This window comes from Pelecanus crispus, chromosome 1 (genome assembly GCF_030463565.1).
Source record: "Pelecanus crispus isolate bPelCri1 chromosome 1, bPelCri1.pri, whole genome shotgun sequence".
Taxonomy (NCBI): domain Eukaryota; kingdom Metazoa; phylum Chordata; class Aves; order Pelecaniformes; family Pelecanidae; genus Pelecanus; species Pelecanus crispus.
The window spans coordinates 9,636,874-9,655,387 of record NC_134643.1 but is presented as its reverse complement, the minus strand read 5'-3'; positions in this window follow the sequence as shown (position 1 = coordinate 9,655,387).

Below are 18,514 nucleotides of genomic sequence, written 5' to 3'. Positions count from 1 at the left end.
CTGGGGCTCTGTCGGCTCAAGGGACAGGAAGAGCCAGATCACAACAAACTACACCCACCTCTGTACACACACTATTGCTTATTTTACATAAACTTCTTATCTGTACTATTGCATCTACACTACGGTGAAATTTACAAAATAAATCTGTTTTCTTATTGAGGGATCCTTTGCAGCTGGAGTCTCTAGGGTGAACCTTGATAGAAATCCCCCCTTTAATGGGCATCTCATAATGTCTCACCCTTTCTTGTGGATTCAAGCCCCCAATAAAGTCTTTAATTCAGTGGAAAACTAATATGGTTTCCTCCTTCAGTCAGCTGCCTATCGTCTCAACACATGAAGGAACAAAATATCTCTGAGAACTCCAAATCTCTGTCAAACTGCACTGAATTTGACAGATGGATTCAAAAGGTATTGTAGGGAAGGGAATGAGACAAAAATATTTGGACATATATATAAGTGATCCCATAAACTCACTTTTCCTAAACGACTAAGTTAAACTGTCAGTTTGTTACTAGCTGCAGCTTTCTTCTCTCTAGTCCAGGGATCTTCTTTGTAGTCAAGAGAATAACCTTCTGACCTTGGGCCACCTCCCTAACTAACAGTTGTCCCGTACAGCTAATCCTTCAATTTCGTGAGTGGCCCAAAATAAAACCATAATTATGCTATTTGTATTTCTCCATTCTACAATTTTAGTCTGTCCCTAAAAGACATTTGCCAGATGTTTGAGAAAGATGCAATGTGCTCATGAACAAAATAGTTTTCCAAAAGGTGAAAAGTAAAAAAGGAGAGAATTTACCTTTCTAAAGTGAACATTTTCACCTACAAAATGGCATCTTATTTAACATATCCTCTTATTTCCAATGATTCATAGCTTTTGTCTTCTACTAGGTTTACTTTTGTAATCAATGTTATGGTTACAATGTTGTGCTAGAAGCTTTGTAAACAAGTGTGAGAAAACAGACATCTTACTGTCTTAGCACACAAACAGTTAAAAAGATCATTTCCCTGCACATCCTACAGAAAGCCAGGAGCATAATCCAAGTATTAAGTTTCCATGGGACCAGCTAGATAATAAGATCTCCCAACAATATGTTCAAAACAGGAGAGCAAAAGGCAAGTCATATCATCTCTTCATGTTTTCCAATAATGATTCCTTTTTTTTTGTAGTTGGACGAACCTGGTAAAATCCGCACAGAAAATCTCCTTCCAAGAGTTAAGGGCTGCATGCTAAACGTCTTTCCAAGAAAACCTGTTCATCTGCAGCCCACAGTATGGCACTGTATACACCAGCCTGGATGCAAGGACAGTACTGACACTCTACCATCTTACCAAAGTGGCTCTGCTGCTCAGCAGGGCTTAGGTCAGGAGCACTAAGCTGGCACAGGCCTGCTCTATCCAGTTCTGGACCCAGCTCTGAGGACTTTGGCATCATTCTGTTTCAAGAGAATCATAGAATCATAGATCATAGAATGCTTTGGGTTGGAAGGGACCTTGAGAGATCATCGAGCCCAACCCCCCTGCAGTGAGCAGGGATTGAACCTGTGAACTTGGTGTTATTAGCACCGTGTTCTAACCAACTGAGCTAAGAACACATCCTATCCTTCCAAATGAAATAAAATGGCCTCAGAAGGGGGAAACAGATGTTGCACGTTTTGAACACGAGTGCAGGGGTCCTCGCAGACAAGACTAAATTGTTTTCTGTGAACCCAAACAGGTTTTGCATGGGCTGAGCTGCTGGAGACTGCTGCTTGCTGACAAACGCTATGGGGAGCACTGCTAAGCTGTCCTTTACACATTAGCATGCAATTAACATAAATGCAATTCTTTGAAACAAACTGGCATTTTGGGGGCCCTGATACATTATTCATTACACATCTAAAAGCTTCACGCATTTAGCTCAGAGGGATAGTAAATAAGTTGTTAAATCAGTCATGGTACACCATAGCTGTAAATGCTACATGCCAATACTTTACAGGTTAGAAATGTCCCTGAAATTTCAGCTGTGAGGAGAAGCAGTTTCCTCCCAAGGGTATAAATGACTTTTATACCCTGGAGAAGAAAGGAGTTGTTGTCCTGCTATCATAGAATAGCCATGGGAGGAGGGGGAGAAAGCATGATGGGGAAAAATAAGGTTAAGGGACATAGAGCTAGCCAAGGGGAATGCTAACATCCATTTTATTGTGATTTGCTATGAAAGCCTTCTGTCTTTTGTCATTCCTCCCTTTTTGTGAGGAGTGACCCCTCCATTTCATTGCTTTTGCAGAAAATCTGTTCCCTGAGGGCTTGCTCTTGTAACACACTGGCAGGTTATCTATGAGGTAGCCAGAAGTACAGAAATGAAGAAGCTTGCCTAGTAATTATAATTTATAACTTACAACTATGATTATAATAACAATAATGTGTTTGTGACCATTTCCATTTTGTATTTCTCTCTGTGTGCCAGAAAGTGGAAATGTAAAATGTCCTTACTGAAGATAATAATGTTTCTATTTTTGTCCCATTAATGTCAGTGGTTTTTTTTTTTTTCTTCAGCTTCTATGAGAACAAGGAAATAAAATTGTACATTTTCTTAAATGTTTCTAAAAGTTTCTTAATGCATTTTTAATTTATGGAAAAGAATGAAAGCTACAAATAGGCAAACTACAAATTCAAATAGTTATTTCTACTCTTGTCACTCTAGGGTCATGTATTTCCAATGTTTTGTCTAGCTTAAAAAAAAAATACATTTCTAGTTTCAAGCCAGTTTCCAGCAGAAGCCCAAAATAAGCAATGTAGATGTCAGAACACAGGAGCAATTGTAGACTGAGCAGATGGGAAGAGAAAACACCTAAAAGACAGAGGTGAAGGAAATGCCTAAGATAGTCTCCTATTTCAGTTTTCAGAGGATTTTCCAAGTTTCCCCACAGTGTTAGTCAGCACCCCATCATTTCCCTCCTACATATGGTAACAGCAAGTGAGTTAACTCTGAAAAACATGCTTTCTCTACTAGTTACTAAAAGGCAACTCTACTGGACCATCACAGCGACACAAAATGACAAACATGCCTTCACTCCTATGTGGTCTGCCCAGCCTCACAGGAACATAAGCAGTGTGCATACAACATGCAAGTGGGAGGTTTGTTTTAGCAAATATGTGGAAAGGACAAACAACTCTTTTTCAGGAGCTTCCCCACTGTTTTTCATCTTCGGGGAAACAAAACCTTCCCAAAGTAAGGGTTGCTATTCCTTTCACAGAGGGACTTGACTATTCTTTGATTATTATTACCTCTAGCAAGCTGTTAAAAAGGATGTCAGAGTCTTACTGTATTTGTAAGGTTTGACCTGATCACATTTGAAATACCTTGGTCAGCTTTGACATTGCTGTCAGAGCTATGGCATATTATTATTAATTATTTTATTTAATTTATTTCAATGCAGAAGCTGTTAAGATGAACTGGAGTTCACAGCAACTACTGCAATCATGTTGATTTTCCCTTCAGTGGTGCAGTTTTGTTAAGAGACTAATTTTCAGTTTTTTAGGGGACTTGAACAAAAAGACATCCACATGGCTGGGAACAAGAGCACTGCCCTGCCTTCTTGCCTGTGTGACAGACTCACTGCCAGAAAGCTGAGCAGGTACTCTGGGCTTCATTTTCCCACCTGTAAAATGCTGTTGTTTGGCTCCCTCCCACACACGGTGCAGACTGGAGTCTCCCATACCTGGGAAGCGCTGAGGGAAGGGTCTATATATGGCTGGGATCTTCCCTGAACCATAGGGCTGCAACCCACTCTGGTCTTGAAAAGGCTTGGGCAATCTCAAGCTCATCTTGCTTGAAACCCACCTGTAGTGTGACAGTCTGGAGGGCTCACCTTTGACTCTGCTTCTGCTATTAATGGTACAAAGCCCATGCTCAGGGCTCTGTGCAGAGCAAGGAGGAGAGTTCTTGACATCACATATAAGAAAAGTAAATACCTGCCTCAAATGTAGTCCTGAGCTCTAGGCATAGAGGGCAGGAGCAGGAAGAAGAGCAAAGAGAAATGGAACAGAGCATCTGTTAATGCAAGAGCAAGGACTACAACTCAGGCTTATTCACTTTCAGTCCTGTGTCTTCTACCACATGCTCTTGATAAATCCAGATAACTAGTAGTGTTAAATGGGGGTTAGAGGTCTTCAATGGCTTGATGACTTAGAAATTGCTCACTGATAATTAAAAAATTGTCCCCTTTTTTTCTGGAGGAGTTAGATGAGAAGTCAGAGGTCTGTTGTCCCAAATAAGAGAAATGTATGGATTTGGAAATTTCTTGATGAAATTCGGCCTACGAAGAATGAATGGAACACAGAGCACAAAGGTAATACTACAAGAGTATTTTTGTTATAACTCAAAATACCACTTTCAGTGAGCAGTAAAACTTAAACTCTTAGCTTCTCAAAATCATGCACAGTAGTTTTGTACCTTCCTTGTTGTGTTTTCCTTCAGCTTCCAATTCTTTTTAATTGCCTTTTTATTTATTTATTCATTTTTTTTTCTTCTGTTCACAGGCAGAATTATTCCTAATAAGGAAGGCAGCAAAATCCTTTTACTCATTTGTGTCTTTTTGTTGGATGGTGACTACTATTGTCTCATGTTCCTGATTTCAAAAGACTTTATCTGCTGCTTGTAATCACTTGTAGCGGTAGCTAACAACTAAGGCCAGCTTGTGACTGTGTACATCAGTTTGACAGGGGTCAAACCTGAATTTTTTTCAGTTCATTTTGAGTATGTATAATGATTAAAGAGTTATTTCTATTTGAAAAGCTTCTATGGAAAATTTCACGTAACGGGTCCTGTATCATACTCAGTACTCTGTTCACATATGCGACACCTCTACAGACTCTAGAGCTATACAGTGTTGTAACCTACATGCAACCTTCACATACTACTTCTGAAGATAGATATAAAACATATGTACCCTTAAATGTTATATTATACTGTACTGAGAAGCAGGCTATATATGTTTGACCAATTAGTGATGTTTTAGTCAGCTGTGCTTAGTTAACATGTCATTAAATGGCCAACAACAACCACATAAGTGCAGATTGTTGGGCTTTGATTATACTTCTCTTTTGTCAAATAAAGTTTTGTCAGACCTTTGATGTATCCCTAACTTTCTGATGGTTTCCATATTTACACCAGCAGGCACAGCAATTCTCAAACTGCTACACAGTTCCATGAGGGTACCACATCTTGCCTCTTAGGTCACCTGTAATGCTCTCTAATAGGTTCATCCTTTTTCCATCTACTGACTAAATGAAACTATAGGACTGTGGACTGAATTTAACATGAACATGCACTAAGAAATGTATATCAAGAGATAACATTAATGTTATTGTAGCCTAATCAAAGGCAGAAGATTTTCCCTAATTCAGGAAAACATAGAAAAGTCCAAATTTATTCTTACTCTGGCAGCTAAAGTATTGATTATCTTTTAGAGCAAACGAAAACAGCTCTTTGCAAGAGAATTGAATTTAAAAAGCTAGTGTTTCAGAGGGTTTTAGTATAATTCTGTTCAGCATGTAATTTTTCAGCCACCTCAATCAAAATATATCCCTTTTATGTCTTCCTGTCTTTTGTCAGCTACAAATTTTAGATTTTCATGGGATGATTACTTTTTTTCTTCTTTTTTTTTCACCAAACCTATTTAAAAAAATCCAGCAAAACCAAATCCTCCAGGAAATCAGAGATGTAACCTACAAGTATCAACACTGCATTCCTTACCTGAAATCCAGCCCAAAATGGGTGGATCTGTAAGATAAAACTTCAAACTAGTTGTAATCTGCCAGGAAGCCCCACAACATTAGTGCATTCCCAGACCGTGTCTTCTGGTTTAGCAAAGCAGTTGTGGCATAGTTTGTGTGCCTTGGGACTGCTCCTGTAAGCAAACCAAAAGCACAATATTTAGGGACAATAGGTGACACTTCAAATTCACACTCCTGGTACGTAATGAAGGTGTACTTGGAGGGGTTGCAAGGCCACGCAGTAGAGTTTCCGTGACAGAAATCCCACAAGTCAGTTGCTGATGTAAAAAGTACAGCAGATTTTGTTGTGTAGTATTTCAAAATAAAATATCAGCAATTTTGGTTTGCCTTAATCTGCTGCTCTGTAAATTGTGGTCGCTGAAGAGCTGTTTCATGAGCAGCCCCTTTGCCTGCGTGCCCACTGCTCTGGGGCAGGGTGGCCAGGCTTGGGCAATCCTCAGCTCTGTGGTTCCCATCTATGAATCAGAACCTGAAGGCAAAAATACTCTATCCACTTGCTCCCATTTCCATAGTGAACCAAAATTTTTCCAGGCCGGGAGATAAGAAGTGGGATACTCTGTGAAGGCTGTTGGGAGCTAAGGGAAGGAGGAGAGCTTTGGCTCCTATATTCTGTGACCTGAGCACTTTCTGTGTTGGGCAGAGCCAGCAGAGTGGCAGCAATCTCTCTCTCCCTGCCTTTTTGCCTGTGTAGATCATTTGTTTAATGTAAAGGCTGCCAGGTCCATGCCATTTCTTTACACATTTTTCTATATGAGATCCCACCATAGTGGTGATTCCGTATGTGTACTTTCATTTCAACTCCTAGAAGATTTGCACAGCTGAATCCTGCATGTTTGAAAAGTGAAGTTTTTACTGGAAATACTGTCATAACCTTAACCATAGCAGCATGAATGATGCTTCTATAGCACTGAGGTAATTTTTATAAGGTAAATAAATTGCAGTTATTGATGCATGTTACACAGGGTGCCTTACACAAGGGACGTGATTACTTTGGAGATATTTTGGCTTCTTCTGTTCGAAACGGCAACTTACTTTTACTGTAAATGAAGACGAGTGTATATTTATTCTCTTTGTGTGTCTTTTTCCACATTACTCACATTCTTGACAGGGGATGACAGTAATAAGATGTTTTGTTAATGTTACAGCTATATGATAGCTGGCTTCCAAAGAACACTCAGCCAGTGACTCACACATCATCCCAGCAGGTACACTACGAAACACATATTTTCCCCACTGTTTTAGAGGCCATTGTATTAAAACACTGAAATGAGTTGGAACAACAGAACTGACTTACTCATATTGCCCTGTGTTTCAGTTGCAATTCTGTACTGGGATATTAAAGGGATGCAATCATGTGAATTTCTGGAATAAAATCTTTTTATTATTGCTATAGTACACGTTGGATTGGTTTTCATTACAACATTCAGAGGAAATACAAATTAACTATTTTTCTGTGGGCTTCTGTACAGAAAAAGGCTGCAAAGTCTTGCAGTTTAGCAACGTTAAGGATTTAGTTTCCAAGTAATAAGTTCCCAAGTGGTCTGAATACAAAACCAAATAAATAAATAAATACTGCCTGAGGATGTTTATTAATCCAGTTTAATATGAACTATAGACAGGCTCTGATATCATCTCACAGCTTGCTCATAAATTGTTTGCAAGTATGCAACTTGCCTCATTAAATTGCTAGATGACATGTCTACTCTTTCTTAAGGAAAATATAGAGCACATGGAAAACAATGTACTTTAAATGAAGGCCAGATTGAACCGTGTCTGTAAATGAGGGCAGCTGAAAATATTCTAGTTTCATAACGGTGCGCCTTCGTCTACACTGTGTTTTTGGCATAAAAATGGGTTGGGTCTTATATCTTAACTTGTCTCCAGCTCACGGTTTTAAAGACTTATGCCTGGGCTATGTTGATCTCTGGTTAAGGTTTGGAAAGGTCTGGTGGCTCCAGAATCAAAGGTGTGTTTGTCCTTGTTAGCATGGGCAGTACAGCTGTCATAGCTGTTTAGGAAGCTGTTTCTGACTGCGTTACAGATGTTAGCTGTTGCTTTCCTCCTCATTGAGTAACTAGGTGGCAAGTGTGTTCCTGCTCCCATAAGTTTTGGCCGATTTAAGAACCAGGCAGCAGAGATGACAAGGAACTGGCCCTCACGATCATACTCCAGCCTTGGCAGGACAGTGCTGGAGAGTCCCCAGAGCTTCTGATAAGAAAGAAAGCATCTGGGAGAGATCCTCATCAATGCTTTGGTGTTGCCAGCACACTCTTGAAAATGATATATAAATTAAGCATTTACATCTGGGCCACTAAGCAAGAAGGTGACTGGACACAAATAGGGAATGACTGTGTGCAGTAGCTATGTAACACGTGCAACCAGCCCAGCATGCTTGGGAGACATAAGACCAATTGCAAATCAGTTGCTTAGACTTATTGTATCTATGTGCAGTATAAGTCCCATGCAAAGGAAGGATCACAGCATATAGACCTTCCCTACCACCAGAATATGCCATGTGGCCTGTCCACAAAGGCTGAGCATCTTTGGGCTGGAGTTAGCCAAGGCCTTCTAAAACCTTAAAGGATGAAAGTTGAATCATTAGGTTTTGGGGTTTTTTTGTACCTAATTACTCAAGTATGTAAAAATACATCATACTGACAGGGATTCATAGCTAGGATCCCCTTTCTCAACCAAGTATTCTAACCAAGCCATCAACAGAAGTTCCTTTCTTATCACACAAAATTTGCACTTCTTTCTGAACAGTGTCCCAGACTCTACAGGTAAGATGTAGAGTGTCATTGCTGAGTCATCTGTTTAAGGCATGCTAGCAAAGTAACAGGTATTCATGTGAATCCCCTGAGACTGATCAGAAAATTGAAACCAGATGTGTCATTAGAGGTGAGAACTCAACCCCATATTTTACACGGAAAGCAGCCACCCCTAAACACACATGTGAAAATAAAGCTGCAGGCCTCTACAAAACTTTCAGGTCAAAGGAGAGCTGCAGGTCCAAGTGAAGAATTTTGGAACCAGAATTTTGAATTTTAGTGCTTACTGTCCACTTTTGTCCTGCTTAGGTGTTCAAGTCATATGTGATCTAGCCTGTAGGTTAGTTTTACAGCTAAGACAGAGCCACTCTGGTGTAACTCAACAGAAGCATGCAGAAATGAAGTTGGCCCAAGGTGCTTATTTTAGGAGGATATTTGATAAACTCAAACTGCACTTGAACACTTTTCTGCTCTATTATCATGCATCTGGAGTCTCCGTTTCAGGAATCAAATTTGTCTTTTTGATCTGGTAATATAGTTTTGTGTTTTTAAAGATTTGATGACAAATTACACTTATTAACAACATACTAGTTGCTTCAAGCTTATACAGCTCCTAAAAGGTATGATACATATTTTTAACAGTGTCCTCCTAAAGACCTGATGTATGTACCACACTGATTGACTGCATTTTATTTGCTCTGGTCATCTTGCCCACAGTACTGCTCATGTAGCTGTTATCTGCCAACTTTTTCTGGAAAAAGTATGTTTACTGACACAGGGACCACCTTTACCATATGTTTGCACAGCACGTGCATCACACCTCATAATACACTCTGCCTGCCTGTGCTGTATGCCAAGAGGATCACCCTTAATTCCACATCGTGTTAGCAGAATATTCAGCTAGTTCTGAAGACCTTTGCACCTCCAGAGCAGATATAGCTGGTGATTTTTATCTACACCTCAGGTATAACTGTGTCCCTGAGCCAATGTACACACAAAATACATAAAAATTAATGTGTGCTTGATCCTGGTGTTGGCAGCAAAGAGGCAGCTCCTCTTGGCTCTTATTTGGAAACTTTCAGCTAGGCATCAATGTATGCTCCAATGTAAGCTTCCCAGAGTTACTGTAAGAATTTTTTTAACCACAAACTGGTCTTTGGTTCACTATTCATAGTTCCTCCTGGTCTTGCAACTGCTCATACAGGCAGGACCATTCACTAGATTTATTCATGACTGTACTGACAGGATCATAACATTGGGTTGTGAACTCCTAAAGGCATGGACTGTGTATTGTTCTGTGGACCTCACCCCTACAACAGACTCTGTGTCAATGAGCATGTATGTGGACCCCACAGACCTCACTTAAGTTTTCCATAGGACCTTTTCACTCTACTGATTTGCTTGTCTCATGCTGCAACACTTTTTAGAATGAAACAGATATTTCAGGTGGGATTCAGCTGCCTAAATCTGGGTGTCTTTTACCGCATGAGGTGCTAGATGGTGTCCAAGACACAAGCAGAAAAGACATGGGCCCCTAAGGGACACCTGCAACCTCCTGCAGGGGCAGCAGAAGACCAGGCAGGACACCCTGGAGAATCACAGATGACACTAGCTTCCTGTGAGTAGCCAGCTGAACCAAGCCAAGATCCTAATCGCTTAGTGCTGCTGATAGAGCTCATCAGCTGACCAAAGAATGTGCATGCTTTAGGGAGAGCCGCATAGCTCCTTGCTCTATGTGTACTAGATCACTAGTGGTGAGAGGGGAAGGTCCGACACCTACCTTCAGAGACCTACACTGAGTATCTTGATCTGTGAGCTGAACCTATTCCCTGAAGCATCTTCTTTTCATAATCTGTACCTGCATTAGGCAAACACCACATATCCTACAGGAATGAAATTAATGATGCAGTATAATACCAATTATGAATCCTCTTCATGATTTCCAAGTATACAGCATCACTTTTAAAGAGAGGGCCAAAGTATTATATGAGATCTTGGGTTTATATCATGTATGTGAATGTCTCTCAACTCAGAGTTCAGAGTACTTTATTTTTTTTTTTCTTACCAGGTCAAGTAAGGTCCTGCCATTTTGTCCTGTTTTTGAGGCATACTCAGATGTCCTCTGGTAGATCTAGCAAAGACACTGAAGGAGACACAACCTAGAGCTGTCTGTGACTGTTCGTGACTTAATGTTATCATTTCTGTAACTGAGACATAGTAAAAGAGTAGGAGCAAAATGGGCTGAGTGGCTTTGACAGTTGTAATAAGCTAGGTAAGGGATGCTTGTGAGGCATTTACTGATGTGGGAAGGATAGCCAACTTGATGAGAGAGTTCATAAAAAACAACAGGAGGCAGTGGTATCCTAAACTACTGTTGCAACACCCAAAAAAGCAAGACTGATTATAGTCTGCAGTTCTAACCAGATCAGGGCATGAAACAGCTTTTTCACAGTAAGTTTGTGCAACAGCTAACACAAAGACATACTGGCCTCTTACCAGGAATCCCAGTACCTCCCACCAATGCAATACACAAGGTTTTGGAGTGATTAAAAGACTAGGCCATCTAGACTGATGTTCCATAGGAGTGTTCCTCTGCTACCCCCATGGATTCAGTACCTGCCACCTCCTCCCATTTTTCTGGGACTGCTTGCTCCTGTCCATGCTTTGCCTCCTCATTTTCTCAGGCATTTGTTTGAGTGGATGGATTGTGAAAGAGAGGTGGGAACATGTGCAAGTTAAAAGCAGGGTATTTATCTATCTATCTATTTACTTATTTATTATTTTTCAGAGATTACAGGCAAAGGGGTGGCAAGGGACTGGGAGCAACTCATGGACTGGGGAGGACAAAAAAAGGAAGAAGCAGAATTACTTCAACACCCATGTGACCACCACTGCTGTGCTCACAGGCTGTTCTCCCCGAATCTGTAAGCTACATCAGCCAGTATCCCTGCTTTTTGTGTCTCACCTTGTGACTTAAACTCTGGGTTTTCATATCTCTCTGCACTTGCCCACAAGAGAAGGGCTGTAAACAGACTGGAAAAGCCCTGCACACTACAGGGTTTACAATTTGTAATAGCTCTGGTATGTTTGTGTTTGGAGATTAATTTTACAAAGCAAACTAAAGCATGCTTTGTGTGTTTGTGCTTATTACTCCCTTGGCATGCATTTTTCCCCACAGTAAGTGCCTGAAGTAAACTAATGCATCTATATTGCTACCAGTAATTTCTGCCCTCCTCATGTGTGTCACACAGAGGGTTTGTGCTGACCAGAGAAGTCTGCCTCTGTGGTTTCAGTCAGGTCCCCTTCTTCCAGCTTTTTGCTGAGACTCAGCATTATGGGGAGGTGTAAGCCCATGCTGTTGGACTGCCAGGCCACGAGCCTGCTGCTGGATGCGACTCCTGACTCAGCAGCGTGGCTGGGCGGACACAGGGCTTTGTGGTCACCCACCCTGTCCTGGTGACTCAGGCAGAGATAAAGATTAATTCTCTGCCTGAACTCCTGTGTTTACAGCCTGCCAGGCTCCAGCTGGGAGCATGCAGTAAATCTCAGAGAGCAGAGCATAAACAAAAAAAATGCAGTCCAGTATTGGTCCAAGCAGGCCTCCTATTATAGTGCTGTGTTTCAGAGTATGGGAGTATGTGGTGAGTAATAAAACCGGCTTGCGTTGGTCATATTATCCATCTCTCAGCTATAAATCTTTTTCCTATAGTAGCCAACTCCACAGCCTTAAAGTACTGCACAATAAACTGGATTTGCAGGGCAATGCTGCCACTGGGCTTTGCCAATGATTCCAGTTTCCCATCTGCAGTCTATAAGCGCAGAAGTAAACTTATTGTCTTTTCATTTGGGAAAGTCGTGGTGGTTTGATTTTTACCATCATTTGAAATTTTTTGATTGCTACTAGTATGAAAATAGCATTTGTAAGCTATGCTCAAGGTCTCGTTATATTAGGAAATATATGTATACTAGAAATAAGAGCCCATTATGCCAAGCACTCTCTGCATGTAATAAAGAGACTGCAAAAGTTCAGGAGCACTGACTGTCTAAATATAATAATAGAAAACTAGTGAATGAGAGAAAAAAAAGGAGAGTGAATCAACAAAATAGCAGCATGAAAACAGTAAAGCAACAATCACAGTATTCTCACAGCTTAAATTCTGAGTTACTGTAGAAAAAGTTTATCTGACCAACAGGGTACCCACAATACTACAGAATTAGGTTGCTTCAAGGGGAATTGCCTGACTGTGGTACCAAAAATTTGTTTGAAAGCAGGGCAGCTCTCTTCTCCCTCCCTCTAAAAATTATTTATTCACTCAGTATGTGGGTTTGGGGAACTAATGCAGTTTGTAAATTGGACTTCCTTCAGTCAAGAAATAGTAATAAATTTGGAGATGCTGAAAGAAAATACTTCATTTAGTACTAAACACAAAAAGTCATTTCAGAAAGTCGAAGAAGGGGAAGAGATTTTATCCCCTTGTAGTTGAACGCGATAGTCCAGTAATCAGGACGCTCACCTAAAATGTAGGACATTTTATCTTGGAAGAGAATAAAACCCAGATGTCTGGCTCCTCTGTAGATACTTAATCATCAGTTTATAGGTATCTTCAGTCTCTGGTCCTGTGAGAAGGGAATTCTATACAAAGAATTTAGCTGCATCAGTAAGGACCTCTGTGAGATCTTTGGTCCATAATACTCCGCAGCCCACTGATTCAGATTGCTGCTTCTCAGGATACTGCCCTACAGTGAAGTTTTCACTTTGAAAATTGCAAAGCACCTACAACAAAAGGAGAGCTTTTCTGTGACTTGGTCAAGCATAATTATGACTGATGAGTTGCCTCGAGGTTCCAACAGGCCTTTAGATTTTAAATTAGTTGCAGGTGGTGACAATAGGCAGATTCCCTCTAGCTATGGCCTGGGCCCATCAAGTTTTTGACTTGCTTTTCCAAAGCTTTGGAACCAGGCTCTTCCCTTCAGCTACCCGCTGTTCTCTGAACTCCACCCTGCCCTGGACATCCCTGGTCATTCTCAAGCACACAATGCTTTACTGAAGGCTGATCTTGTAGAGATCCTTTAGAAGAGAGTCATGGTCAACATTTTTTTTGATCTAAGAGATATAGAAAGACACATTAAGACACTACCAAACTCTCCCACAAAATGCCAACAGAGAGCCCCTCACCACATCTAGTGTTCACCATGTATAACACTGAAAATTATGCTCATAATAAGGCTGCTGCCTTGTTTTTCTCCTAAAAAATTTACTTTCCACTATAAACATGATGAAGTCACTGCTTGTTTTTGTGGCTCATGTCGGGTCCCCTTCCTTCCGTTCCTATCTTAGACTCCTTAGGGCTGTAGGCGCACATCTGGACCCTCAGTCTGCCAGTGCCAATGTCTCCCTTTCATTTAGCCAGCCACACGTGGGCACACATCCCTCAGTGGTTGTGGTCAGCCTCACAATGCCACGGGGTCACCGTGTGATGCTATTATTCAGCTGAATCAAGGGCCTCTGACTGCTCTATGGGCCTGGACAGATCTGGGCTGGGAGGTTAAATGAAGCTTTGTAATGGCAAGTTATTCATGGAACACTCAGTTATGCTGCAGTCAGAAATTTCTAGGTTCCCACGGGCCTCCCTGGTGCACACACAATGCTGGTGCTTTAAAATGTCACAGCTGAGAGCCAGAAAGCAAGGTTTTTAGGCGTGCTGGACCTATTCCCTATATTTTCAGTTGAGAGTGCCAATCACTGTGGTATCTAAGTACTAGCTGTCCTTTTGAACAGTCTGTGTCACGTAAAGAGGGATCCATCTTACATATATTCAGCATTCTAAAAGCTGGCTAGTCTCCCTAGTTCACCAGGCTCCCTCTGCAGATAAGGTGGAGAGACAAACATGTCCAGAGGGTTAATTTTCATATCTATTTTTTTGGCCCCATCTTGCAGTGGAATTCAGGGGAGGCACGAGGCTCATGAGAGCTGTTGTTCATGGACAGCTTTGTCTGGAGAGCTTTCAGGCTGCTGAGTGATGGTAGGAGAAAAAAATCAGACTGAGAGTGCAAGGTACCTGTACCACAAACAGTTAAAGAGCCCTTTTCCTTTGACATGTTGCTGTCTTGAGATCCGGTATTGCAAGGTGCTGAGGAGGGAGAGATTTCTGACACTGTATTTAACAGATGTATTTAACATCTGTGAGATCTAATAGCCAGAAGCAAATCCTAGGCAAATTCAGACTAGAAATTCACACAGGCCTGCATTTTTAGCAGTATAAGTAATTGACCATTGCAACAGCTTGCTGAAAGATGTGGCAAATTATCTAACACATGAAATCTTCAATATATGAACAATGTCTAAGAGATATGTACGTTGTAGCTAATATAGAAATTACAATGCAGGAGTGACTGGGGGAGGTTCACTGCTCTATACAATACAGAGAATGACATCTGAAAAAAACAGTGGTCATTTCCAAACCCATCTTATAAAATTCCTGAAGTGTAAAGTGCCCAACGATGGCAGTCAGAGTGGGAGTATGCAGAGCTTCAAAGAATTAGGAATCCAAGCCTTCTGAAGTAGACATGTGCTTGGTATGCCTTTTCTACGGAGTTGTGCATTTATGGCATTGCATACTTTGTTGTCTACCCTTTCTTTCACAATTTTGCCCTCATTCTAACTGCAAGAAAATGCATTGTTGTAGCAGTGACAGAAAAGCTCACTCAGGTTACAGGCAGAGTGGATCCAGTGAATTTTCTGCCTTTTTCTCCCTTTGCTAACAGCCAACAAATCTGACCATGTTGGGGGATCAGGATATGGCACCTGAGGAAGGTGGCTGTAGTGATAGCTGCAACACAAACTAGTGCTGCTCTTGATAGCTTTGAACTGAAGGGAGTTGGAAGATGTTTAGCTGTGACTGAATGACAGATAAGCCCCTTATTCTGAACAGAATCCTGCTAAAAATACAAATGTTTACATGCACACAAAGTACAAACAGAAAAGGGTACACAAAGTTCTGTCTAGCTGCAAACTTGCCTACACCCACTCCCCAGCAGTCCAGAGGGAAAAACCCACAAACCCCGCAGTGGGCTTTTGGTTTTCCCTTGGAGCTGATGATGTTTTCCCCTTATGCTGACACCTTTGCCAACTGCCTATGCCTAAACATCCCCCAGTTGGTGTGCCCCAGTCATTAGAGTCCCTGGAGTCCCTCTTGTCCCTGGTGTTTCCCATGACATTGCCACAGACTCAGATACAACACTTCCAGTAACCCAAGTTCCCAGACCAATCCCCTCATGAAGACTTCCATGCCTGGAACTCTGTCAGCCACTGGATGGAGCAGTGGCCGGGAGTTAAGACATTGCATTTGGTGGGAGATGTTGTGACCAGGAGATTTCAGATTTAGCTTTCTAAAGGAACAGGTTTGTACCACAACATTTCCGAACAGCTCCAGTTACAACTGTGTAACACCAGCCAGTATTCAGAAGCCATGCCAGGAAGCTCTCCACTTTGCTACGCTCCTTTATTAATAGCATTTTGCCAAGCTGCCCTCTGGGACAAAATTAGTATATAGTGGTTAAATGTCTGCTAGTGGAGGAATGCTTTATTTTGCCTTTTAACCACAGTCTGACTTGAATTCCAACACACAAATTAGGAGGTACCTGGGCTACATTATAGCTGCATCTGGCTAGCTTTTCTGGCCCTACAAAAGACCACAGACAAGAGTGAGATTGATTTATTAATCTCTTCTCCCTCCCACAGCTTACACAAGCAGTGGCAACAAGCTACTCCTACACACACCTGCATCTTGATTTACAGCACCTTCTTTCCAATGAGTGCTGTTATTTTTCTTCCCACATTAATACATCATTATCTGATGTACATCAAGAAACACTTAGATCACACCCATCTTTTCTTTAGCCTTCCAGAGCTCCTAGAAAAAACAGCTTTATCAATACTCTGGCAAGAAAACCCTGATATGAAGTATGTTTATTAAAGCAGAATAGGGAATGTCTAAAAAGAGAAGGCCATTTTGTTGTACACCATGGGCGGCTGAGTGGCCTGAGTTTGTCCCACTGCTGGTCTCTTTTGTGCAATTATCTCCTTTTATAAAGTAGGTCTGAAACTGCTTTATATGTTTCTGGCTACATATTTAGTAGTCATTACTGTGAGAAGGGAAAAATAAACACCACCAAAACTGACACACAGTGAAACACCAGCCAGCGAAGAGTTTCTCCTAGTAACACAAACCAGAATGAATAAAGCTCAGGTCATCTGCATGTTACAAAAGCAAAGGAACCTAATACAGATTCCACGTATGTTTCAATGTGAAGGATAAAAATCATTGCATTTCCCTCCTGTACTGAAATATTAGATTATAAAAAATAATTACTAGAGCAACAGGATGTAGCTAGAGGGAAGTTCTAAGAGAGGTTCTGTTGAAATGAGACAGACATTATGCAATGCACAGTCCTTGTCTGAACCTTCTAAAACATGATTTTCAGCTTATTCACACACTCAGACTACTGGGCAAATGAATTAGACTAATTAAAAACTACTATCCTTTGGTGTTTGGCTGTTCTACAAATCTAGCAATATTTTTAAGCCAAAAAAATCTCATGACATTTGGTTAGTGAATTCGAGGTCTTTGTGTTTTTTATTTCAATTATATGAAAGCAAGGAGCACCTCACATATGAGGAAAAGTTGAGAGAGCTGGGACTGTTTAGCCTGCAGAATGGAATGCTCAGGGTGATCTTATCAATGTGTATAAATACCTGAAGGGAGGGTGCAAAGACGATGGAGCCAGGCTCTTTTCAGTGGTGTCCCGTGACAAGACCAGACATTATGGGCACAAACTGAAACACAGGAGGTGACGTCTGAACATCAGGAAATACTTTTTTTATTGTGAGGGTGAGTGACCACTAGAATCAGTTGCCCAAGGAGGTTGTGGAATCTCCATCCTTGGAGATATTTAAAAAAATCTGGATGCAGTCCTGGGCAGCTGGCTCTAGGTGGCCCAGCTTGAGCAGGGGGGTTGGAGAAGATGACCTCCAGAGGTCTGTTCCAACGTCAACAATTCCATGATTCTGTGATTCTGTGAAGGTGGTTGTAATGTATCAGGTAATTTTTCATGACTCCAGTGCTGCAAAAGGGTAGACTAAAGATACATCTACACTGTTAAGTGATTCATGTCTTTTCACCCTGAATCCTTGTCTTCTTAGTAACTGCAAACACCGTGTGAGCATGCAAATGGTCTCTGTGTTGGAGTGAATCTAGTTTTCTTAGTAAGCAAACCTAGACAAGCTGTAAAGGATGATCAGTCTATGCCAGGGTCCATACTCCATATATTCCACCTGTACCAGATGTTACTTTCAGCATGCTCTGGTCACATGAGGGACTCCCTTCTGCTTTCCCAGATCAGTCAGGAGTGTGCAATGTGCTAAAAATTCTTATGTTTTGGCAAAAAAGAACCAGTTGTTTCTTGCACTATCATTGTGATTGGTTGTTCATTGCATGGCTTCTGATAAACAGTACAGTTGCAATCTTATTGCCCCAAAGAACTATGACACAGGAATAGATGGGCACAGGCCAGTTCACAGCAGCTGGCAAAGCTCTTTGACATGGCTGTCAGTTTGGACATAGGTTAAGAAAAGTGACCTTAAAAGTTTATTTTTTTGCACATTTAAAGTTATGTCATGCCCTTTTTGGTAGTAGGGAATCCACGTGGAAATGAAGAATGACTGCTACATTAGATGCATATTCCTACCATTCTCCTGCTCCTTCATCCAGAACATCAACTGTGCAGCAGTCTGAGGAATGAAAAACACTAAAAAACCCTTGTCATCTAACATATGGGCTCACAGAGGAGTATTGCCATTAGTATGCTCTGCGCAAATGCCTGATATTTTCCTATGAATGAGAGACTGTGACATATAAATTATATGCATATACCATGCAAAGTAGGAAACTCAACAAGTCCATACAAAGGGC